Source organism: Brachyistius frenatus, unplaced genomic scaffold (genome assembly GCF_029030835.1).
Source record: "Brachyistius frenatus isolate BFR_SWC_R1_liver_20210118 unplaced genomic scaffold, ASM2903083v1 Contig_185, whole genome shotgun sequence".
Taxonomy (NCBI): Eukaryota; Metazoa; Chordata; class Actinopteri; family Embiotocidae; genus Brachyistius; species Brachyistius frenatus.
In genome coordinates, this window is record NW_027210784.1 from 292,552 (window position 1) to 318,507 (window position 25,956).

The window sequence follows — 25,956 nt, forward strand, 5'->3', positions numbered from 1 at the left end:
GCCAGATACCACAGGGCTCTTGTAGAGTGCGTGCCTCAACAGGTTAGAGTCATTTTGGTGGCACACAAAGGACCAAAAGCATATCAGACAGGGTGGTCATAATATTTTGGTTCCTCTGTTTATGTTCTAATCAATTCAAAGATAGGAGCCAGGTGGTACACAGTCTCAGTTGATGGTCTGAAAAAAAGGTTTATTGACTACAACTGTGAAAATATGACAATAAGTCTTCATGGTCTACCAATGAAGTATATTTGAGCCATTCAAGCTTTTCTTAGTATTGATTTGTCATGCCAGTATTAATGTTCAGATTCTGGGCACCTTTTTCTTGACATTGTTCTTGCCTATTTTTCAATGCACTTGATAAATTATTGTGTTCTGCCCACAGTGAGTTGTGCATATGATTCCGGTTATATCTTTAAAACACTGGTCATATTTCTTAACCAGTAACGGATTTGGTTACTCAAAGATTGCCCATGATTCACCTTTGACAAAAACTAATGATGGTCAATGGTAATACTGTAAGTAAGAAGCACAAATTGGACATATTTTGCAGAATGATGACAGCCTGGCCAGGTTATTGGCTACAGCTTCAGTCTCTGCTCTGATTATAGTCTGGACATCCTGCTTGCATTAAAGTTCACACACCCACTCTGTAGGCTGGACCAATCAGTGATTAGTTTTAAGTGGTGAGTGCAATGACATTGAAGTCGACTATTTTTTTTTCTAAATGTTGTTTATTGTGGTAAATGTTTGGACAGTTTTGGCTCTAACCAATCAGTCAAAGCTTCCCCAATATTTTCAAAATGAACCACCCAGTAGGATGCAATGACTGGAAACAAATATCTATGGGGCATACCCAGCATATATTCAGGCAGTGAATTTGGGTCTGTCAACACATGATAGAATGATGAGGAAATGTCGCCAAATTATCCTGCTAAGGCAGAACCCACCTGACTGTATTTTTAGGATATGGCATAAAAAAAGGTCACATTTAGTTAAAGCCTTGAAACAGGTTGAAATGTAAAATTGAATGTTGTTGAATTAACTATGGCCATGAAGGTGATTTGGTAAGGTGGTCTCTGCCCATGACTGCAATGGGATCCATAATTACCCAAATGAGACATTTATTTTATCTATTCCTTACACTTGAGTACCCAGAATTTCTGTAATGTGATGTCAGCATGCAGCATGCCCCTGTTTACCAAACCAGCCAGTGTGACGCCTATTACCGGCGAATACCAAAAAGGGTGGAAAAGAGCTAGTTGTAATGAGTCCAGAATTCTGTGGATCGTAACGCTCATTCGCTGCTGTAAAGACGACTGCTTGTATTTTACTTTTATGTTTAAATACTAGTAAGTATCTGTGCATTCTGCCTACATTTAATTTGTGAGAACAGGGCAAACCTGCAGCCCTTCAGTGGGGTATGTGTATCTCTTCTCCTGCAGATTAAATTGAAGCTGTCTCTCTGTCTCTGAGTGCTGTATTGATTCACTTGGCACCCACTTATGTCCTATAAAGGAACAGAGGTTATGTGCTGACCCTGGCATTTGGCGAACCACACCACCTTACCTGTTAATTTAGAGACTAAAAACGTGACAAACAAGTCCAGCACGTCTGGCTTGACTAATGTCGGGCATTCTCACGGTCCTATTACTGGAGCTGGATGTTATCAAAAGATATCAGTGACAGAGGACATTTTTTTGTAGTATTATGATGCAGTCTGGAGCTGCTTCCGAGCTGTGAAAGGCAGGCATATGTAGGAATGGTCTGTATCTGTGCCTCGGTAAACCAGAGCCAAGTCCCGAAATGACTCCTTCTTTTCTATTCGCAGCTGAGGCTAACTAAAGATTGGTATTTGTTTTTGGTGCAGGAAAGCTTTCCAAGAAATGTGTGTGTAGTTCTGTATATGCACTTTCGTGAGTGCATCCATGAGTGTGTATGTGCAAGCCAGTCAGTCTGCTTCTGGCTGTGTGGGACGCTCTGGGAGACGAGGATACAAGTGTGTGTGTGTGTGTGTGTGTGTGTGTGTGTGTGTGTGTGTGTGTGTGTGTGTGTGTGTGTGTGTGTGTGTGTGTGTGTGTGTGTGTGTGTGTGTGTGTGTGTGTGTGTGTGTGTGTGTGTCAGAGTAGTAGGGCGTTTTGGGAAGAGAAACACTGAGTGAGTAGTAGCTATACCTGGACTCTACTGTCCTTGCGTTTGAGTGGAGGGAGGAAGGAGAGGAAGAGGAGGAGGAGGAAGGAGTGTGCTGGCAAGAGGAGGAGGGAGAAAAAAAAGAGAGAAGAAGGGAAGGGGAGAGGTTCAGGGGTGACAGGAGGACGGCTTCATGGCTGAATTTTCCCTTCGCTGAATTTCCACACTCGTCTAGCTCTTTTCTGTTTTGCCTTATTCAGCTCAGCGAGGGAGAGAATCCAAGATACAAGGAGAGTTTGCAGTTCCAGACTGAAAAAGAGAAAAATCAAGCCAATTTTTCCGTATTTTATTTATTTATTTTGTTGTATTTTTTTTTTTGGTAGGGCTGGGATGTTGGCTGTGTTACAAACAGATGTTGCTTGTCATTTGCTCGTAGTGCAGGAAAGCAGCTTGTAGAATTAACAGGCTGAAAGATCACCTCTCGCTTATTTATATATTTGTTACTACTCGCACGCGGTAAACTGAAAATTGTAAAAACACCAAAAAGAAAACGAATGTGTTTTTCTGTTATCGTTTACTTTTCTCCTTCATCCTCCCTCCACCACTAGTTTCTCTCCCTCTTCCCTTTTTTCTTTTGTCTCACCCTCTCCCCGATCTGCCTTTTGGGGTGGTTTTTGTTACTGTAGTTCCATGTTTGAGCTGTTTTTTTGTTTTTTTTTGATGGGCCACAGCGGACATGACTGCCTATATCCTCTGCCAAAACACTGTAGGCCCTCCAGAGCAGAGAAAAGAAACATTTGGAAACTAAACGTAGAGGCAAATCGGTAAGTCATCATGCTACCAATGTGCTTTGATCTTTGCTTCTTAGTCTATATCTTATTTTTGCTTTGTGGCTGTTAATCTTCGGCAGTGTGGTTATTGGTTCTGTTCTGTTCCGTAAGCAGAGCTTTTCTGTGATGTTTATTGTGTATTATCTGTGGTGAAATGGGACTAAACTCACTGCTACATGTTTGCTAGCCAGGCCTATATGTTTAAACCGTGTGGTATTATGAAGTGCTAACGACATGCCACTTCCTCACCTCTCATTTCTTCACCTCTGTTGACCTCCCCCTCCTGTGTTCCACACACACGCACCACTTCTGTTGCCGGGTAGATTGGGCGCGTAGCGTTGTTGTGTTTGGCCGTTGCCACTGTCTGTGCCGAACAATGCAGGTGGTGGTCTTAGTTGTGTCGGTGGAGTCTTCCTCACACACACACACACACACACACACACACACACACACACACACACACACACACACACACACACACACACACACACACACACACACACACACACACACACACACACAGACATACTGGTGCAGTGGTGGCGGCGTTGGCTGGCAGGGTGCTGCGAACCCTGCCGACCTCTTTGTTCGGCCAATCTCAAGGTGTCTTTCAGCTCGCTGGCAAAGACCCACTGACATACTTTAAGCAACTTGGCAACAGCTTCAAAGTCAGACGTCTCATTTATATTCAGGCAGAGGGAAGAGAAGGAGAACTTCAGATGGAGTCTGAAAGTTAAAATTGGACCACTCACTCTTTTTCATCTCTGACTTTTGAAAGTTTTACTTTGTTGCATGTGCAGCAGTGACAACTCTATTAACATTAGACAGAAATGTGTTGGAAAAACTCCCCATACTTTACCTTTTTGTACTTTTAAAATTTGAAAGAAAAAATAAAGTTTGGCTAGCTAGCTTTTAGTTTCAGTGAAAAAATGTGAAGTGCTTTGATATCAGAAGATTTGTCAAAAGGACTTTTTTTCTAAAAGAATTTGAGATCATAGTTTTGTGTTACTATTTTTTGCAGTTATTATTCACATATATATATATATATATATATATTCACCACATAAAAATATAAAACACCCATGTCATGATTCTGTAAATATAATTTCAAATTTAGGCTTTAATCATCTTAAAATGAACTGACCTAAACATCATAAAATGCAAACAAGTAATGCCAATAATGGTTTATAGACATAAGACAATTCCTATTATTCCTGCTCTATTTACCCAGAACTCTTCATCATCAGAAAGTAATATAAATATCCACACGTATTTATAAAGCAAAACTTTATTTAGGTAAGATCTTTTTTTTTCTGCAGAAATACAGGATTAACTTTTTAAATATTAAGTAGAATGGAAGAGTGGAATCAGTGGTGTTCATGTTTGTGTTTTGGGCTTTAAATCAATAGAAATTAACTTTTTCTTATTTGCTGTCATCCTTGGGGAGACAGTGAGACTTGTTGCACACACTCGCAGAGACACATGCTGTAGGTGCAGAAGGTTTTGCTCAATAAAGAGGCTCATTTTGTTTATCCTGTCACGCTGATGGATTCACCAAGTCATCTGCTCACAGCCCCGAACCCGTAGATCCGAACTTGTGTTAATTGACACCACAAGCTTGTATCTACAGGTCTGCGTCTGTGCAGCTCCAACGACCCGAGCAGCATCAGGGAAATACAGCGGGATCTGCTCCCACCAACTTTTATTAACTGTTTCTGTGTCACAGATACCAGCACTGATCAAGTAAGCTATTTCTTTCAAAGTATAGGTCAGGTTTGTGGTTTAACAACCCTAATCCTGACTTCAAGCCTCTGTAACATACATCAAATATCAGTGTAACTGTGTAAGAAACCTTCTAACTCATACTTCAAGGTCTTTGACACTTTCCACACATTCCATCTCCACAAGTAATTGGACTTGAAGGGGTTGAGAGAGGGCCAACGAGGAGCCAATTAAAATGCAAAATGTAATTACAGCTATAATTTCCTTGTGTGTATTTGAAATGCACGAAACTCATAAGGAGGCAGAGCATTTTCAGTCATCAGTCAATTAGCTGCAGCTTGGACTCTCTAGTTTTAATGAAGTACACATCGGTCACATGAAGGAATGCATATGAATGACAGTTGGTAATGCTTGTTTTCTCACAAAATGCATTACCTCTAACATGTTGAAATTTTAAAATGAGCAATTGAAGGCCTCCTTCCTTAAAGAACCCCTCCAGATATTTTTCAAGGTATAAGAAATACTCAACTGTGAATTTTTTTTTTTTTATAACTATTTGAATAATTAATTAACTCACTAAAAAAAGCTTTAAATGACAAATTTTCTGATTGAAAAATCCAGAACCTGTGAATCGTCAAATGTTTTTCAGTTCAAAAACAAGATGCCTCCTGCTCTACCCAGTTTTTCTCAACCTGTGTACAAAATCATGTTCAGCCTTTCACTACGAGTAAATATAGATTTTGAACAATAACCGATCATCATCACTTTGTCATGATGGCTTTTGAGGTCATTTAGACACCTGAAAAATCCCCCACATTGGACTGTTAGAAATTATACATGACAAGGTCACTGTTTTTTTTTCATTTTGGAATTTTTTTAGGTCACTCAAATTAAAAAGGTAAGCAGTAAATATAGTGCTGTTGTGATTTCAGTCACAGCACTAGTGAATGTGCACTTGGTGGCTTGAAGTCCAAAACAGCTGTGATGCCATGAAAACCTCATGTTAAACCCAGCTGTATGATGAGCACAGAGAAACTTTCCTCCACCAGCAGTTTAGTGTGAACATGCAGCTTTTGGCAGAGCGAAGCTCAAACAGACAATCAGAACAAGAAGTGAAGCATGATTTTGATGGGGGGGGCTTTGAGGGGGAAAAAAAATCTGATCAACATTCGGGCAGGGGTTGGTCAGGGTAGGAGGGGTGGTTGTGTGTGTGTGTGCTCGGGTGTGGTGGTGGTGTGTGTGTGGGGGGGTGGGGTGCACGGGGAGGGGGGCAGTGAGAAGAAAAGAGTTTGGAGAAGCTTCAGAGTGAGACATGTTTATCTGCTTTGTGTATAGAGACTGTATCTAAGATACAAAGTTGCACTGGTGGGACAAATGGGACAGAATGATGTCATGAACAAAGAGCATGAAGTTTAACACCTAAAAATGTTTTTACACCATAAGTAGCTTCTACTTCGGTTCAAATATTTTGCACCCCCTGAGCCATTACGCCCTAGTGGCCAAGTCTGCTTGCTCCCAGGTTGAGGTAGTAGGTTGTATAGTTGAGAATTACACCACGGGAGATAACTGTACAACCTCCTAGCTTTCCCTGAGGTACGCATGGCACTCTGCACAGCTGGATCAATACAGTCCACTGTTATTATTCAGCAGTCCGCACTGATATGATGATACTGTACACTCACTATGTTCACAAAAACATTCCCGCCTGTTTGCTCATACAGCAGCACCTTTGACTTCTGTTACGCCAGTGTGTTGGTCCACGACGTGTGTTTTTCACATCACGGATTGATCTGTGGGACATTTCGAGACTGATGGTACAAATATTTTTGGGGTTGATATTTAAATATTGGAAGCATTAAATGTGAACTTTCAAAAATTATTTTGAAAGAAATGTTTGTAGAATGTCCCTTAAAATACTTCTTTTAGTGGTCCATAATTATCATTGCAGCTACAACTTTCATTATCAGTCCATCTGCTTCATATTTGTTGAATCTTTTGATCCACAAAATGTCAGACAGGCGTTTCCAGTAGCCTATTTCACTGAGCAACAGTCCAGCGCTGAACGATATTATATTTTCTACAATAGAAAAGCTGCAATATTTACCAAATACAAAGCTGTAACTTGAAAATGTTTGGGTTGTTTGCTTTAATTGATGATCAGAATTGTTGCCAATAATTTGTATGACATTTAACTAATTATTTCAGATTTAATTATTAGTTTATGTGCTGTATATATCATTAAAATTGCATTCTTATTGTGTATAGAGGTCCACAACTTTAATTGGCTGGCATTTTAATCTCAGCCAATTAAAGCCTTTAAATCTCTCTTTATTTGCATGTGTATTTTGGACTGTGAGATGTGTGTTTGTGTCAGTAGGGCACTGTACTCAGCTTTATTTGGTTTCAAATCAGGAGTGTTGGTCTGTGAGATCAGAAGCACTTTGTTGTTGCAGAGCTGATTGGATGGACGTGTGAGAAACATCAGTTGGGTCTCTATTCTGAAGCGATATTTTGTTATTTGCGCAGCGATAACTTCATTGACGCTGATGACTGTGAAAGAAGGATGGCTGTTTCAGTGGCCTTGTTTGTGTGATGACAGATAGTAAAAGGAAACAAAGGGGAGAAAAGTTTGAGATGTGAACGGGAGCCTTAGACAGCAGCGTCCCAGTAGTAAAATCAGCTGTCAAAGTGAACAATTATTGTCACAATATTTTAAATGGCCAGATGCAGACTGCATGGAAACTGCTGCTGTCATAATATCTGACATGTGGAATATTGTGACACTCAGGGAGGAACAGGAAATCTACTGAAAATGAAAACCGACTGTACAGCAACATAGATCATTCTTTAGATGATACAGCATGGTTCTGAGCTAGTGTGTCCGTCTTCAAAGTGGATCTTCACTGGTTTCACACTTAAAAACAAAATAAAAACATCCTATTTGAACTGAAATTCTGCTGAAACCAAACACAACAACTGTTTATGCTCAGTCCCCTCCCTCTGTCTGTCTTTTCATACGAGCTGACATTTTACTACAAAGCGAACTCTTCTTTTTTTTCTACTTTCTTCAGCCTCCTGACAAAAGTGTGGTAATGAAGCTGGCCTTCCTCAGCTGGATTTACAGCCTCTAATACTCGCGTGCAGAAGCAGTGTGTGTGTCTTTACTATTGTTCACACACTATATACTGAACTGAGAATACAGTGAGGCCGGCCAGTCCTCTAACACTACATGTGTGTACATGTGAAGTTATAGGTAAAGGAACAAAAGGCTGCCCCCTGTTGGCTGACTCTGTGAAGTGTCTGGCAGTTGAAGGCTCAGATTTGGTGATTTGGCAACAATTGGTTGTGTATAATGCAATTGAGATGTGTGTGTGTGTGTGTGTGTGTGTGTGTGTGTGTGTGTGTGTGTGTGTGTGTGTGTGTGTGTGTGTGTGTGTGTGTGTGTGTGTGTGTGTGTGTGTGTGTGTGTGTGTCTTTCATCAAATTTGAGATTAGAAAGAAAAACATGATCAAAATAAAAGAAAGAAAAATATTTGATATTGTCTTAATTATATAAAATACATAAGGTATAAAATAGTACTAATAATAATGATGATGACAGTTTTTGCAGAAATACAGTAAGTGTAAGTAACGTCCTCCTCCTGAATCTTTTCTTTCATCAGCACCGTTGGCATGGCAATGACCCCCTTGACCTCAGATGTGACACAGCTGTCAATCAACCTGTCCGGCCAAGAGCAGCACAGCTTAAGGTTTCGATTGAGTGTGTCCAGGTCGTCACCCTGCCCTGCCTTACTGTATACACACAGACACAGACACACACACACACACACACACACACACACACACACACACACACACACACACACACACACACACACACACACACACACACACACACACACGCTGTGTTTGCTGCTACCTCTCAGGCTCTGCAGACTCAGTGCTGCATGCCTATTTGCAGTCCTGGTGGTGTTTTCTCGGATGTGTGGGCTACATGCGTGACAGATCTGGGTCTCTCTTGACGTACTACTTGGCCAGTCGGGTGCTGATTCCTGGCCATTACTAGCAGATAACGAATGCTTAAAGAGAGCGAAATGAGCTCAGTAAATCAATGACGCCGAAGCTGTCACTTACGTGGATGCAACTTTGCATCTAGGTGCATCGTATTGCCATGTGGATGGAATGTGTTTTATTGGATTTTGCATGATAATTAATCTTACATTTTTACATACTGTGTATTTCATATGTTTAACAACCTCCTAATGTATTTGGCCACAACTGGTGTATTTCTTCACCTATCCAACTTTATATGTTTCTGTGTGTGCATACATACCTCAGTGTGCATGTGTGTGTGAGCCTTTGTCTGCCTGCTGCTGGTTCTCACTGTCAAATTGGGCTAATATTAGTGCCTCGCTGAGGAGTGGCTGTATCTGGACACAGGATAGCTGAACTCTTTTTGTGTGTGTGTGTGTGTGTGTGTGTGTGTGTGTGTGTGTGTGTGTGTGTGTGTGTGTGTGTGTGTGTGTGTGTGTGTGTGTGTGTGTGTGTGTGTGTGTGTGTGTGTGTGTGTGTGTGTGTCAACAAGGAGATTCTCAAATTGGTAGCATCAGTGTTTTTCAGATGGGGTTGGGGGTAGAGTGTGCTCTGTAAATCCAGATGTATGGTGTTCCATGGCAAACTGCAGCTGTATAGAGATCGAAAAACAGCACAATGCACCGTCTGCCAGACAGCAGTCAAAAGAGGATTGGAGATTAGCTGGGTTGCAGACACAGTTGGTCGATCAGTCAGTCAGGGAGGGAGGGAGCAGAAGAAAAGCAAGAGGGCAGTGCAGTCTCGGGGATCTTTCTTCTTCCCCCCCCTCCCCTTCACAGTCTCTCTCAGCCCTGTCGCTGATTTTTGCCTACAGTTGGTTGTACGTCGCCACTCTCCTTCATTTCACTCCATGTGTCCCTCCCCCCATCATCTCCCCTCTTTCTCTCCTTTCTCCCTCCCTCTCTCTCCCTCTCTTTTTCTCTCCATCAAAGCCTGGGGGAGCCAGTGGAGATTAAATGTAGCCTCTATAAGCCAAAGCACATCATGTAGCAATGTTTCTATGGCCCCTTCTCACACACACACACACACACACACACACACACACACACACACACACACACACACACACACACACACACACACACACACACACACTCACTCACTCACTCTCTCACTCTTTCACTCCCTCTCTCCCTCTCTGTCGGCCTCTCCTCTTTCTGAAAGGATAGTGTGAATGATGTCGGCCTGTGTGAGGCACAGAATAAGAGGACAGAGAAACAGACAGAGGCTGGAAAAGTGGATTTTATTTGGGGGTTTATTTTGCATGCAGGCAGAAGAGAAGGAACGTTTTCTCTTCTGGGTGGAAACCGAACAACAGCAAGGCGGAAAAAAAAAAACGGAAAGGGGGAGTTCTTTCTCTCCTTACCTCCCCCTCCTTCTTTCCTACCTCCTCACCTCTCACTCTCTCTTTCTCTTTCTCCCTCTTGTCTGATACAGAGGAAAAGTGGGCCTCTGGCTGTAAGCGATTACAGCTGTGAGGCAAATTAATGGATGATCTTTCTCTCTCCTTATTCTCCTTTTTTATGTTTCTCCTCCTGCTGATCAACATGGGAAGGAAAAAAAGAGTACAAGAAGAAAGAGGTACAATATTGGTGAAGTAGTGGGGAGAGGAGGAGGAGGAGGAGGAGGGTGGTGGGGGTATGTTTTTTTTTTTCCTGTCTTCCCTCCTTTCCACCTCTGCATGTGATTGAAAGAGAGAGAACACAATGAGAGGGAAAAGGGCGAGGAAGAGAGAAAGCAAAGTGAGACAAGAGATCAGCAGGCGTATTCGTTTTGTCCTTAAACTTGGATTTCTCTCTGTGTGTGTGTGTGTGTGTGTGTGTGTGTGTGTGTGTGTGTGTGTGTGTGTGTGTGTGTGTGTGTGTGTGTGTGTGAGTGTGTGCGTGGATACCCCCCCCCCACCCCTCCTCTCCACATTGTGAGGCAGCTGATTTTGTGGCTCCAGCTCGTTCTTTTCTTTTATTGCCCTCTCTGCTCTCCTTCTCTTTCTCTTGCTGTCTACCTGCTCTGTTGAACCTTTGAGTTTCACTTCCTTTCAGCGTTTCGTTTTCTGGAGAGAACAAATCATCTTGCCGACTCTCTCGCGACTCTCCTCCCCGGACTGCTTACTCTCGCTCTGTGTGTGTGTGTGTGTGTGTGTGTGTGTGTGTGTGTGTGTGTGTGTGTGTGTGTGTGTGTGTGTGTGTGTGTGTGTGCGTGTGCGAGAAAGAGAGAGAGAGGAAAAGAGAGAGAATGGATAGAGGGAGAGGGAGCGTGCACATGGTTCATTCCGGCTCGGTGCTACCACCCATCCTCATCTTTCTTGTCTCCGTCTGTCGCTCTCTTGCCATTTATTTCGCATGACTGTGAGCAGCTTGCCGGACAGACTAGCCTCATCCTTGTGCCTTTTTTTTTTTGTGTGAAAAATTATTCTTAAAAAAGCCCTTCTTTATCTTCTGAGCATGACTGGAATCTTGTTGGGGGTGCTGTAAGTGTAAATCTGAGCTTTCTCTCTTATCTCCTTTTTCCTTTCCCTCCCCGAGCAGGCGGTGAGCTAGATGAACAACGAGCGATGGGGGCATCCTGGATCTGAAGGGGAGGGTGAGTCGATATCAACGAATGCTCTTCCTCTCCGCTTCCCTCTCAGCTCCCCATCTGTTTCCTAAGCTTTAGACCACCATGGTAGCATGAAGGAGCCATAGAGTTTTGTTTTCTGGCTCCTCTTGTCCTCTGTGCAGCCTCTCCAGAGGATCCACAACCTCATGCCGAACACTGTGCACACTCATGTGCACTTGTAACCGTTGAGCATGCACTGAATGATTTTATTGCACCGTGCAAGATGTGACAGTCGGACAGGCGTGCAAGTCATCGTGCCAGATGGGACTACATGACTATGTGCGGTCCTAGCTTCAGATTTCGATGTTGTAATCGCTGCATCCACGCTGGGGTTTTTGTCTCGTGCGTCGGCCGCAAATAATTAGCAATCGAGGGGATGACTTTGATTTTCCCCGCAGACTGCAGGAGATCTTTGGGCATCCTGTACAGCAGCAGGCTCTCTACCTGATGGCAGGAGGCATTTTTCAAAGTGCTGTATTGTTCAGCTGGGGTGGGGGAGGGGATGAGAGGGAGAAGGAGAGAGAGAGAGGGGGGGAAGTTGGGAGGGGGTGGGGGGCGGCCAATGTTGTGTCTGGCTGAGGCTTGCACTTGTATGTTCACATACATATGGGGGGCAATGGAGGTTGCAATAAGCATGTTTAATTAATGCAGGTCATTTAGGAGTGTGTGTGTGTGTGTGTGTGTGTGTGTGTGTGTGTGTGTGTGTGTGTGTGTGTGTGTGTGTGTGTGTGTGTGTGTGTGTGTGTGTGTGTGTGTGTGTGTGTGTGTGTGTGTGATGCCTGTAACAGACTAAGCTCGCTCTGTATACAGGAGATGCTCAGATGCTCTGAGTCCTCATTTGACTTTAAGGCGAGTTCAGTACATGGAAGCTTTTCGTCAAACATGAAACATGCAAGGTTTGAAAGTGGCAAACATAGAAGTGGTGAAAATACAGAGAGGGGCTGAAAGCAGCTGGTAGAGGAGTCCATTTGAAGAGGTGTCCTTCTCCGTCCCTGAGACCCTAACTTGTGACGTTGTGTTTTCATGTCCACGGGTTAGGCTCTCGGGAGCTGAGAGGGATACACAGCCAACACTATCTATCTCCTGCATGTTGCTGACTCCAACAATGGCGATCGGGTGGGGAGGGGAGGGAATGGGGGGCCATGGCGCAGTGAGCTAAGGCGTTCACCGTATGCTCACCGTATTACACTTGGCAGCTTGGCTCACACCCTCCTGTAATGTTGTATGTCACCTGGACTTATCTCTCTGCTTCACCATCATGCTCCTTCTCATACAGTGGATCAAGCAGCAAACATGCTGGTGAAATATTATGGTTTGGAGGGAAATGGAGCGGCATGAATGTTGCTTTGAAGATCATGTGTTGGAGTTAAGGCAGGCTGTGCTGAAGGTGTGTAAATGGACGACAGGAAGCTATCATCTTCTCACAAGAGAGGCCTGATTGTATCAGTATTGAGCATTGGCACAAGAGCTATGCTAATTATTTACCTTTGATATTCACCTGAATTAACCATGAATTATTAGTCAGCCTGTTTTGTCAACCTTGAATGTGTGTGCTACCTGTTTGGTATATTGAACGTCATTACTGTGGTCTCGTGCTAATTTGGTTTTTTAGGGGATGAAATTCCACAGAAGCAAAACACGTGAATGTCGTTTAATGTTTTAATGTCACATGGTCTCAAAGGACAACCCGTCTCTGAGGGATGACAAATACCGAATATTGGCTGTTTTAAAGCAAATTCTTTAGCAGAACGATCATCCCAGGTACCTCAAAGAAACAGCTTCAGGTGGAAGGCCTTAAAACACTAGGTGACTAAAACTAATAGCTGTTTTCATCCCAGTGGTTAACAACTGGTTAGCATCAATAGCTCATGAGAGATACTGCTAATGCTGCAGTGATAGCCTCTTCATACACCAGTGTAGAAGTTCCTGTTAAGGAAAGAAGCATTTGCGGGTGCGCAAGCTCTTTGTTTCTGAAACAGGGCCGGTGTCTGTTGTGCTTGTGCCTTGATGAATTGAGAGCAGCACAGAGTAATGTTGAGAGCGTGACCATAACAGCTCTGTACATTATGTGCTTGACCTCAGCAAACCCTCTGCAATGTAGAAGCTCACTCACACATGCTAACACAGAGTGAGGAAACAGTGGCAGGTGCTTTCTGCTGCTAGACGACGATGACGTGCGAATGTCATGCGAAGTGCTCGTGAATATGGAACTGTTCGTTTGATTCTTGGTGTCCAACTGCAACCAGGGTGGCAGCGCAATTTGTCGTTGATAGTAAGGAGGCTCCCACTTTTGAAGAGCAGCGTGGTTTGGTCATAGTAGCACATGGTGGCTCTCTTAGTCTTGAGCCCTGAGGTCAGTTGGTGGTTTCGGGGTAGAGCTCGATGCATTGTCCTACCTTCCACCTCGCAGCTTGAGATCCATTTCAGCATGTAATTTAACAGTAGCAGTTCTTTGACAGCGTGATTCATTGATATTTTTACCTTTGCCGTATCTTATATCTGCCTTTAATGAGAATACTGATGATAACTCATCTTCACAGGATGCGTTCTTACATCTCAGTGGATGCTAAACTCCATGCACAATATCTAAAGATTTAGAAAAGTAGAAACGCTTTACATTAGTTGTACTTGTGGCTGTCGATCAACCTGCTGCAAGGCCCTTCAGCTGGTATGACATACTTTGATTAGTTGTTTGCTTGTATTCAAAGATTACTATGGAACTATGGCTACATGTTATATCTGAGGATTCATTTCATTTTTGATCAGTAAATGCCACTTTTGACAGTTTACTTTTAAGTTTTGGTCTTCTGTGGGATTCATTACACATTAACAGCTGGACGCGATGCGCTGATGTGTTCACGCTTCCTTCCATCTCAATGTATCAGCTTTGATCAGGAGAGGCTTCCATTCAGTTGGTAATGAACCGATATGGATTTTAACTTGAACCCCCCTCTGCGCTGCTAATCTGCTGCTTTAGCAATTTTCTTATGTAACGCCTCTGTGAGCCCCGTCCGTCTCTTTTTCTACTGTTTTTCTGCCTTAAAATCGTTTTTTATTTGTTCAGCTCAGTGAACAAACAGTAACCTGGAGTGAGTTAGCGTCTCGCCGGTAAGCTCCAAAGAGGCTGCAGGCTTGCACTCCATTGTTCAGCTGCTCCACACGCTGTCTGTACACCGTGTCCCCATGGCTGAGGCAGACATGGAGGACGGACACACAGACAGACAGACAGCGCGGCTGGTGGAAATGAGCCCACGACGATAAGCTGCTTCATCACCCAGATGTTGTTTGAATATTTTTTTAGAAAAAGGAAATGGGTCGACAAGGATGAAAAGGTGTGTCAGTCAGCAATGACACCTGCCTGTAACACCCCTGTACCAAATGCATCGCAGAGATTTACTAGATTACAGTCAATCTCAGTTTTAGTTTTCAGACTGAAACAACATGCAGCACGTCATATCGGCTATTCTTTCATCAGTTAGTCTGACTGCGAGCAGGCAGCTGTTGATTGACAGGAAGGTCCAGTGGGCACACTATGGTTGACATACATCTGATTAAAAGGGAGTTGAACGTGTGACAGTTCAGTTCAGGTATTGGTGTGGATGGTGTATTGGGTGGGTTGCTGCAGGGTTACGCCCAAACCGCTTCCAGAAAACCTTTTCAGGGAATAGAGTCAGTTTGCATCAATAAAAAGGGGAAATCACCGATGACAAAGATCGTGAGTTATGAAAAAGTGTCGATCGAGGTGACAGACTCTCTCTCCGTCTCTTTGTGGCAGCAAGGAAGGTTTCCCTTCGTGTTGAGTCCACAGTCACCATTCTGCAGTTTTTTCAGCCACTCCCTTCAGCACAGCCTACTCTCAGCTGCAGGCGGGAGAAGCTCACTCATCAATAACCAGCGCTGGTCAATGCCTGTGTGTGTGTGTGTGTGTGTGTGTGTGTGTGTGTGTGTGTGTGTGTGTGTGTGTGTGTGTGTGTGTGTGTGTGTGTGTGTGTGTGTGTGTGTGTGTGTGTGTGTGTGTGTGTGTGTGTGTGTGTGTGTGTGTGTGTGTGCTTCCCACAGTATCTGTCAGCCTGACTGTAATGTTGTCTGTGTGCGTGTTGAGCAGTTCTTCTCACTGCAGAGGGGCTCACTACCCTTTCCTTCCAGTCTGTTGGTGAAAACAAGATGGCGTCGCAGCTCCATGTGGGTCCTCTCCACCCCCCACCCCCACTCCCACTCCACCACCACCACCCCCATGCCAACTAATGCCCACTACCTATGACATTGGAAAGCAGATCTTTTTTTTTTTTTTAACTGTTGCACACCTGGGGCCTATTTGCTCACCACATAGCTGAAATTGCAGAGGCTCTTCTCGGTACTGTAGCTTGGCCGACTTTAAGAGATTTAGGATTCGGGGCATGTGCTTTCTTTGTTTTTCTTGTGTTATTTTTTTCACTCAGTCGGTGTATCAGCTGCCAAACTGTATGCTGTTTTGTCTACCATCTGGGCGGTTTGATTTGTGCTGGTGGGGTGGACCAGTGCATTTTTGGCGTCACTTATCAATAACTGTGTATGAGCATGTGTGTGTGTGTGTGTGTGTGTGTGTGTGTGTGTGTGTGTGTGTGTGTGTATATATAAAGCCAGTTGAAAGGAGCTCGGGGATTGTGCGCAGTCACATCACACCAGCAGATTAACCAGACTACACACTAACCTCATTAATCTGAGAGAGTCTAATGTCACCAGCAGGGTGTTAACAGTCACACACACACACACACACACACACACACACACACACACACACACACACACACACACACACACACACACACACACACACACACACACACACACACAAACGCACACACATATAGGCAATGAAAATGTTTCTTATTGTCTTTATCCAATAGAAAGCCAGGTATTGATGACTGGAGGTTGAGGCTGAGCTTGTGTCAATGAAGTCCTACTGCAGGTCACATTGGATTTAAAAGACAGGCTGGAAATCCCCTGATGAGTCAACATTTAACACTTTGCTGCCACGTCAACCAAAAAAAACTGCAAACATTTTTTTTTTTTTTTTTTTAACATTTGAAGGAAAAAGAGCTTAAGCAATGTTGACCACAGTTAACGTTTTGGACAACTTTCTGCCTCAGCATCCTTGATACCAGGAAGCTGTGCAGAACTATGTCTGCACACAGTGATTACAATTTGAGGTTTTCAAGTTGGGTTCTTTTGGTGTTTCAACTGAGCTGGCAAGTTTTTGAAGGATGATATCAGTAATCTGTTTGATGATGATTGGAGAGTCATGCTGCAGCTGAATTGGGAGGAGATAAAGAAAAGCAATCTCACAGAATTGAAGTCTTTGACTGTGTCTGAAATCTTTAAAAAGATGTTGAATCATTTACATACCTGCTCTTTCTGTTCGAAAGGCTTTTATTACAGCATTATTTGTGACAATATGGGACCATTATCAAATAAATCTGTGATAGAATTGCAGTGGTTGGAATAATCAGTTTATCATTTTTTGCCCTTAAATATTCTAAACATTTGATGCTTTTTCATAATTTTCTGGGATTTTATCAACAAAACGATCAGTTGATTGTCATTAGCTGTGTATTTTGATTTCATACAGGAAAACTGTATTGCTACAGTAGCAAAATATAGTACAAAAACAGCTAAAACGTTTTTTTGTTATTTGTTTGTGACAAACCTTACAATAACCTTACCCCTTAATTGCAGCAAAATCAAGTACATAAATGAATGCATAGCATCTACAATGTTCTGTAAATGATATGCTCTACTCAGCAGCCTACTAAAGTGTGCAGTACTTCTACCTGATAGACAGTCAACTTTACACTCCAGCTAATTCCTGTTTAATTTACAGCATTTGTGATTTATATTTGTGCATTTATATCAGCATTTCTGTTCTGAAAACACTTTATTGGTACATGTTTCTGTATGCTTAGATCTGTTAGCTTGCTATCCTTGTTGTAGCTGCATTCTGAATGAAGCTAATGAAAGCTGCAGTCAACGGCCTGCTGTGTCCAAACATGGCCAATAAAGGATATCCTGTTTTTACTGCTTAACATTTAGTATTTAATTTTTTTTGTGTAGAATTCTATTTTTTTAAGTGAAACTTAAGTTTCATTTAGTTTATTTGTGACTTACTATTGACTTATTACTCATTACTACATTATTCAATTTATGAAGTTGCTGTTTTTATGCTCTGATGCTCATAATATCCAACATGAGACTAAAATACTCTGTATCAAATGTAGACCAAGCTACAGTACTGGTTTCCTCCTTGTGTGCATGACACTATGATGTGACCTGACCAGCAAGCTCACATTAGTAAATTTACCATCAGCTTTGAACACACTTCTCAAAGAGCACCTTTCTCACCAGTTCATATGTTTAATTAATACATGTGTCCTGTGCCTTCTGAATATGTTTCGGACTGAATACTGTTGTCCAGTTTTGACATTATGTGCAGCTTGGGGACACTGAATTACATGTGGTAGTAATGTAACTTGTCACTTGCATATTTACCATTCTGATGAAAACCTTATGTAACATAATAAAATATATATACAGTAAGTTCTGGAGCAGAGATATGATTCTGCCTAGCTTTTTTGCTTTTTGTTCTTATGCATGTACCTTTATTAGGTCTCATTACAGAAAACATGATGTACAGCTTTCATGACCAGAGATCATTAGCAGATTGCAGACCTAATGCCGTATGAAATGAATCTACAGTATATGCCATGTGTATAGTGTACGGATCATGTCAAGTGAAATCCTGTCTTCCTAATAGATACAGCAGTGAAGAGAGCTGTACAGTGTTCTCTCCAGAGGCCTGGTATTGGGATAGAAACGTCTTACAATAGTGTCTAAAATAAAGCCTTAGTGCTGTCATTTCAGATAATTGTCAATTCTTTCAACTGTCACACTTATTAATAGAAGCTCTGAATGAGTTGTGGAATCTTGCCATCTGACATGTTTTATGTTTTATTTTTTGGAGATATTTTTATACCTTTTAAGAGGTTGAATCCGCTTCAATAAGACAAATTCTTTGCTGTGTTTTTTTGTTTCTGCAGAGCTGCCAAGATGTATTACAGCATCTCCTCTGCTGACCAGAAATACATTAGGTACTAAAAGGACCTAAATAAAGATATAAATAGTATATACAGACAGTTGACAACAGTCTACTGCAGTAATTAAATTAAAAAAAAAATTAAAATTAATTAGTCCATACGATGGGAAATTGGATGTGTGCATCTGTGTAGGTTTATTTGTGAAATGGGTTACAATACCACAATAATAAATTATTAATTAGTTTGTGTCATGGTAATTAGACCTACCTTAATATGGTAAATATTTAATTATTAATGCAAATGTTTATTTTATTTGAAGTATGCAGGCATCTCTAAATGCATCATGTGTCAAATCCAACAATCAGCTTTTATAGCTTTTATTGTATTTTATTTAGACAAGAGAAAAATAAATATAAACCTCAGTGGTTTGACTGTGCAGCACATACTGCACATGGACAACACTCTGAAACAGCTGCTGAATGGTTTTGTCTTTTTCTCTCTTACAGCCTATTTAGACCAGGTTAGGACATGTCGGGGAACGGTCCATGAACACGAGACGGATATAACAACCACACTGAAGCAAACCTGAGCTACCCTTCTGCATTTTTTGGTGTACAGGATGGCTTGACCAAGACTTACTGATGTACGAACTACTGACTATGTAACTGCAAGAGTTTGTTTTTAGTCATTTAAATGTCTTTGTAAACAAAAATGCAGTGTTGAGATGCTAATAAAATCTTCATTACATGTCCTCATTTTGTATTATTTCAATAAATGCACAAAGGTTCTATCTTAACATTTTGTTATTCATTGCATGAAGTAGGCTAAGACATATGTTAGTGCTGCATAAATATTTGCCATGTATTTCAACACATTTTCAGTATGCTAAGTGAGTTCAAGGTTTATGCTAATTAGGTTGGCCTACAAACACTTCAGCATATATAAATGCAGTGCTAACAGTTTAGCCTACACTATTGTGTTTCAATATTCTATAGTTAAGAATATAAATGGTCACACTTTAGCATGCTCTCTGGTAAGTGATGGTAGACTGCAAGCTAGCATTACACTGTATGTTAAATGATATTAGATAATTTTAGGATAATAAACAATGCTGTGATTGTACTTTACCTGCAAACATTTTCGCATACTTTACTCTGTGAAATACTGCTTCATGCTATTAATTCAGCATATTCCCGGTAATTTCGTATGTTGAGCGACAGTAGGCATATGAGACATATTAACATTATACATAATGCTACATTTGGTGCTTTTCATGCTCAGATTTTAGTATACACAATCTGGTCAAATATTGCTTCATGCTGTAGTTTGTGGATATGTTATGTTTAATAGGCTTCATGCGCACACTTATTAACATATTTTGTAGTACAATGGTAAATCTCAATGCTAAATACATATTCATTCCCATACTTGTGTGGTGTCCATTTAACCTCAACCTGCCTCCTCTACCTCAGTGATTCACCGCATTTCCAAGAATAACTTTCAACCTCCCGAAGAGTTCCTGCCTGGACTTGTTGCACACAGCTTTTGGTTTGGTATTTGGAGAGAATGATAGGGATGGGAAAATAGGCATATCAGGCTGCATTAGCAAAAAGGTCAGTAACTGTGAGAACCACATAGTAATGTAGTTGGTGGGAGAAATTGAAAGCTCTTGCTTATTGTGATATAGATTTTTCAGCATATTATGGGACATCTTTACAGAAAAAGCCCTATTACACAAAAACCTGATGTTCGCAGCTGTTTTTTGCACACGGCAAGATTTTCTTGCATAATGTCATTCGCGCTAATCTTAGTAGCCTAATTGACATTTGACTGAATGTATATTATGCTAAAGAGAACTACAATGCAGATAAATAGATATTGTTATACAGTTAGTTAGGTAAGATTTTCTGGAAGCATACATTACCATATCATGTGTAACAGTAGCAAACCCTTCAAAGTAAATCTCCCATGACTACTGATATATATTGTCTGTATTATGCTTTTTGGATTTAGACAAACTAGCACTTTAACATGAAAGTCCATGATAGGGTACAGACATACAATACAGTGCAATTCAATATAATTGTATCTGTTTCATGAGTGGTAATTTTGTGTTTTTACACAGGTATAAATTGAATTGTGAGTTATAAGTTTACATCCAAATCAACTTGTAAATTGTAAATACTGAATTTGGTGATGTTCAATAAAATTGTGTCATTTTAGATTATTTTTTTTGTAGTAACTATAACAAACTAAAAGTGTGTTCTGTGGCTTTTTTTTGTTGTTGTTCTTTTTATTTTTAATATCATCAATATATTATCAATACGTATCTATTTGTTGGTGCTGTGAGTCAAGTAAAAATGTATTAGCACCAGAATGATCTAATAGTAAATAATTTGGTTTATCAGCATGGACTTGAAATAACAAAAGTAGGTTAACCCTCACAGACACAAATTCAGTGAATTAAATTACTTTTCAGCTTTCATGATCACTACATAAATTTACATCTAATGGTGCAGATTACGGACATTTTATGAAGCTATAGCTTGAATCAGTGTGGACTAAACTGAAAGTGTACCTGCAGAGTACTTTCTACAGCATCTTGCTTTTTTTCGACACTTTGATTTACCAACTCTCTCACCTCAACAGGATTCTTATGAACAGTTATCTTCTGTTGTCTCCATGGATGGCCCGAATTATAGAAAACACAGCACAATGGAAATCAATTATTGTATACAGCCTAAGAAAACTACATGTATTTTTAATAGGATGTATTAACACATACTTTTGAAATTACATGCAAGCACACATTTAAAACTGTCAATATTTTTTAAAAACATTTTAAATATGGGAGCGGTGAGGCTCAGTTTCAATAGCTTTCACATCAGAAAAGAGAAATGATCAAATACAAATAAGCAGCAAAACAAATTTTGTATTATTTCTGATATGATTCTGATGAATAGATAATTAGGATCCTCGTAACACGTCTGTAAAAAAGCTGATCAAATCTGTATGTCAACTTTGACTGCTGGAACAAAAGGTTTCAGAGGTAGAGGGAGCATACCGACAGCACAAAGCTGAAGCGCTACCTCATTTGAGGTGATTTTTTCTTGTTCACTCATTCGCTGTCTCTCGCTTTCCCTATCCCTCCATCTCTCTCGCGCTCTGCCTGTAAATCCATGCTGAGATTTGGCTCACACACGCTGGAGCTCTCTGCAGTCGAAAGTAGGCCAAAAGCCATCTGAGGACAGCGCTCAGAGAGAGAAAGAGGGAGAGAGAGTGAGGCGGGGAGGGAGAAGCGGGCGGGTGAGGGAAAAATAACAGTAACTGACAGAGATGTATATCTATCTATCTATATATATATAGATATAGATATATATAGATATATATCTATCTATATATATAGATAGATATATATATATAATTCTACAGCATTTTGCACCTTTTAATCCTGTTTATCATTTGATAACAGTAACTGACAGAGATGTATATATATCTATATACATATAGATATATATATCTATATATCTATATATATGTATATATAATTCTACAGCATTTTGCACCTTTTAATCCTGTTTATCATTTGATTTTTGGCTTCTTTTTTTACTAAATTGTCTTTGAGATTACACTATATATTCAAGGATTTTTGCTTTAAATAGGCTGCAATCTAGCCTGTAATTGATATTTTTGTCTTTGATAATGCCATTTTAATACACAGATACATTTTGACAGTGATAATAATATGGAAACTCAATACATTCCTTGAGCTAGGAAAATGATCTCTTAAACTGTTGGGTAAAACTGGATAGATATTTCTTATTTAGAATCTGGACAAAATGAACCATAAAAAAAACATTATTGCATATTTGTGTGAATTCAGATCAATTAAAGTGACATTTGATTGTCTAAAAAAGATGGGTTTGGGGAACTAGTCAAAGAAAAAAAAAAAAGTCTGTATTGTTGTCACTTCGGGTTTTGTTCTTCAAATGAGTCAAAAGAAAACCTAAAAAAGAATCTACTCGTGGCTTTGTTGTATGTGTGTTGGTCACTATCTGCTCTGTGATGACACAGTGAAACAGACTGTCTCACTGTGTTCTCAGGCAGTACACTTTCCTTTACATTATTTACCTACAATTTAGGACAATTGCAGTTTTAGATGAATACACGTTATCATTGCAGATTAACTTTTTGTTTCTTCTCTTTCTGTTTTATTGTATTTAAGGCAGTATGTATATGTATGTACATGTGTAAAATGTGAAAACTTAAATTTTTCATGTTTTGTTTTCACAGATTTTGGCTTGAATACAACATTTATAAAATGCCTTTTAAAGGACATTGCTTCCTTGAGGCTTCACATATAAAATATGAGTATTTTTTTCTTATCTTACTTTCTTATTCTTTTTTTCATACTTTGTAAAAAGTACAAATCTGTCTGTTGTCTCATCTGTAAGGCAAAGTCTTGATTATGTTTGTAAATTCTCAATATGTACTCAATCTTTAGGAAATTATTTGACAGCATAAAATTAAACAGGTTATTGTTATATTGTATAAATAAGCGTTTTAATTTATAGAAAAAAAACATACTTTTTTATGAAATATTGTAGTTATTTATTATTTATTTACAGTGATTACATTTTTGTGAAAGAATTTTCATTTCAGTCAATTAAATAACAGAGGACTATTCAGTTTTATTGTTGCACAGCCTCACGAGTGACTTTCAGTTGATCCTTTATAAAATGCAATTTGTTTTACGTTACCATGTAGTGTACATACAAAATACCAATCAGTAAAGACACATTTTTAGTTTTATTTTATACAAGAAACTATTTCAACATTTATTTTTTTAAAGAGTTTTAAAGACATTTGTTCAAGTATTTAGCATTATATACAGTGGTGTGAAAAAGTGTTTGCCCCCTTCCTGATTTCTTATTTTTTTGCATGTTTGTCACACTTAAATGTTTCAGATCATCAAACAAATTTAAATATTAGTCAAAGATAACACAAGTAAACACAAAATGCAGTTTTTAAATGAAGGCTTTTATTATTAAGGGAGAAAAAAAAATTTCAAACCCACATGGCCCTGTGTGAAAAGGCGTTCCTCCTAAACCTAATAACTGGTTGGGCTACCTTTAGCAGCAACAACTGCAATCAAGCGTTTGCGATAACTTGCAATGAGTCTTTTCCAGCTGTGGAGGAATTTTGGCCGACTCATCTTTGCAGAGTTGTTGTTATAATTCAGCCACATTGGAGGGTTTTCCAGCACCAACCTCCTTTTTAAGGTCATGCCACAGCATCTCAATAGGATTCAGGTCAGGACTTTGACTAGGCCACTCCAAAGTCTTCATTTTGTTTTTCTTCATCCATTCAGAGGTGGACTTGCTGGTGTGTTTTGGATCATTGTCCTGCTGCAGAACCCAAGTTGGCTTCAGCTTGAGGTCACCAACAGACGGCCGGACATTCTCCTTCAGGATGTTTTGGTAGACGGTAGAATTCATGGTTCCATTTATCACAGCAAGTCTTCCAGGTCCTGAAGCAGTAAAACAGCCCCAGACCATCACACTACCACCACCATATTTTACTGTTGGTATGAGGTTCTTGTTCTGAAATGCGGTGTTACTTTTACGCCAGATGTAATGGGACACACACCTTCCAAAAAGTTCAACTTTTGTCTCGTCAGTCCAGAGTATTTTCCCAAAAGTCTTGGGGATCATCAAGATGTTTTCTAGCAAAAATGAGACGAGCCTTAATGTTCTTTTTGCTCAGCGGTGGTTTTGGTCTTGGAACTCTGCCATGCAGCCATTTCTGCCGAGTCTCTTTCTTCTGGTGGAGTCATGAACACTGACCTGAACTGAGGCAAGTGAGGCCTGCAGTTCTTTGGATGTTGTCGTGGGGTCTTTTGTGACCTCTCGGATGAGTCGTCGCTGCGCTCTTGGGGTAATTTTGGTCGGCCGGCCACTCCTGGGAAGGTTCACCACTGTTCCATGTTTTCTCCATTTGTGGATAATGGTTCTCACTGTGGTTCTCTGGAGTCCCAAAGCTTTAGAAATGGCTTTAGAACCTTTTCCGGACTGATAGATCTCAATTACTTTCTTTCTCATTTGTTCCTGAATTTCTTTGGATCTCGGCATGATGTCTATCTTTTGAGGATCTTCTGGTCTACTTCACTTTGTCAGGCAGGTCCTATTGAAGTGATTTCTTGATTGAGAACAGGTGTGTCAGTAATCAGGCCTGGGTGTGGCTGGAGAAATTGAACTCAGGTGTGATAAACTACAGTTAAGTTATGTTTTAACAGGAGGGGGAAAACACTTTTTCACACAGGGCCATGTGGGTTTGGATTTGTTTTCTCCCTTAATAATAAAAACCTTCATTTAAAAACTGCATTTTGTGTTTACTTGTGTTATCTTTGACTAATATTTAAATTTATTTGAAACATTTAAGTGTGACAGACATGCAAAAAAATTGGAAATCAGGAAGGGGGCAAACACTTTTTCACACCACTGTAGTATGTTCATGAGGGAACATAATGCTGCCAGGTTCTCACTGATCATGTCATCTATACAAAATGGCCAATGTCAGTTTTTTTTGTAAAAGCTAAATCACGATTTCAGTACAATTTAAGTCCTTACTCCAAAGCACTTACCTGAAGGCGGGGAGCTGGGGGCACCATGCTTGTTATGTATGATTGAAGGTCATAGTCATGGTTCTGACATGGTCCTGATAATCAAGCACTTATTATTATATGGTATGAATATAACACTGATTTCCTTTGTTGGTATTGATTAGGCAATTGATAAAAATTGAGTTTTAATATAAATCACACAGGATAGATAAATTGGATATATTTAGGTTTTAGAGACGTGAATAGAGATTCTGAATGAAAGATTCTTGACCATTTAGGGTACAATAGCGTTGGTTGTGAAAGTTCTCAACATATGCTGAGATTGGTTGAGGAAATAAAGAAAGTCAAGAACAATGTGGGAACGGAAGAAGAATGAAAAAATGGCAGACATTAAAGCTATGATTAATGCTTGGCATTTTGTTAGGTCATCTGGATTTGTGGTGGCCTCAGCAAATTACCTTGAGTCATATAACATTATTCTAATGCTGTGCAATCTGCAACTTTATGTATTTACTTATACATTTATTTAGCCTACTTAATAAAAGAAGGAATTAAATTAAGCTTTTTTGGTTATTGAAAATGCCAGATATGTATCAGTGATATGTGATACTTGGTTAAATATATAATACAGAGTTTCAGTTACGTTATCTTTTGTAGATAGTAACATATATATTATGATTTAGCATGTGCTTCCTACATAATTAATTGAAGTATGTTCTTGTTTTAGTGCATTGTAAAATAGCTTCCAATACACAATTTTGTTTATAAATATGGAAGACTTTTAATAAAACAAAAAAAAGACACAATCACATTACAACCTTAATGATCAAAGATTACATAAATTTTTTCACAATTCTGTTTTTAATTGCATTTATTTATAAAGATGATATAGACA

General features: G+C 40.1%; 1 long non-coding RNA gene across 1 annotated transcript in view; it reads left to right on the forward strand.

Annotated features, from left to right (window-relative positions):
- Positions 1-19,190, forward strand: part of LOC138632466 (uncharacterized) — a 120,799-nt gene extending 101,609 nt beyond the window's left edge. The window contains exons 3-5 of the long non-coding RNA XR_011311816.1: positions 11,300-11,354; positions 18,443-18,493; positions 18,946-19,190. This is a non-coding gene — a long non-coding RNA (uncharacterized lncRNA). The remainder of the gene's footprint in view (positions 1-11,299; positions 11,355-18,442; positions 18,494-18,945) is intronic.
- Positions 19,191-25,956: the final 6,766 nt, after the last annotated feature.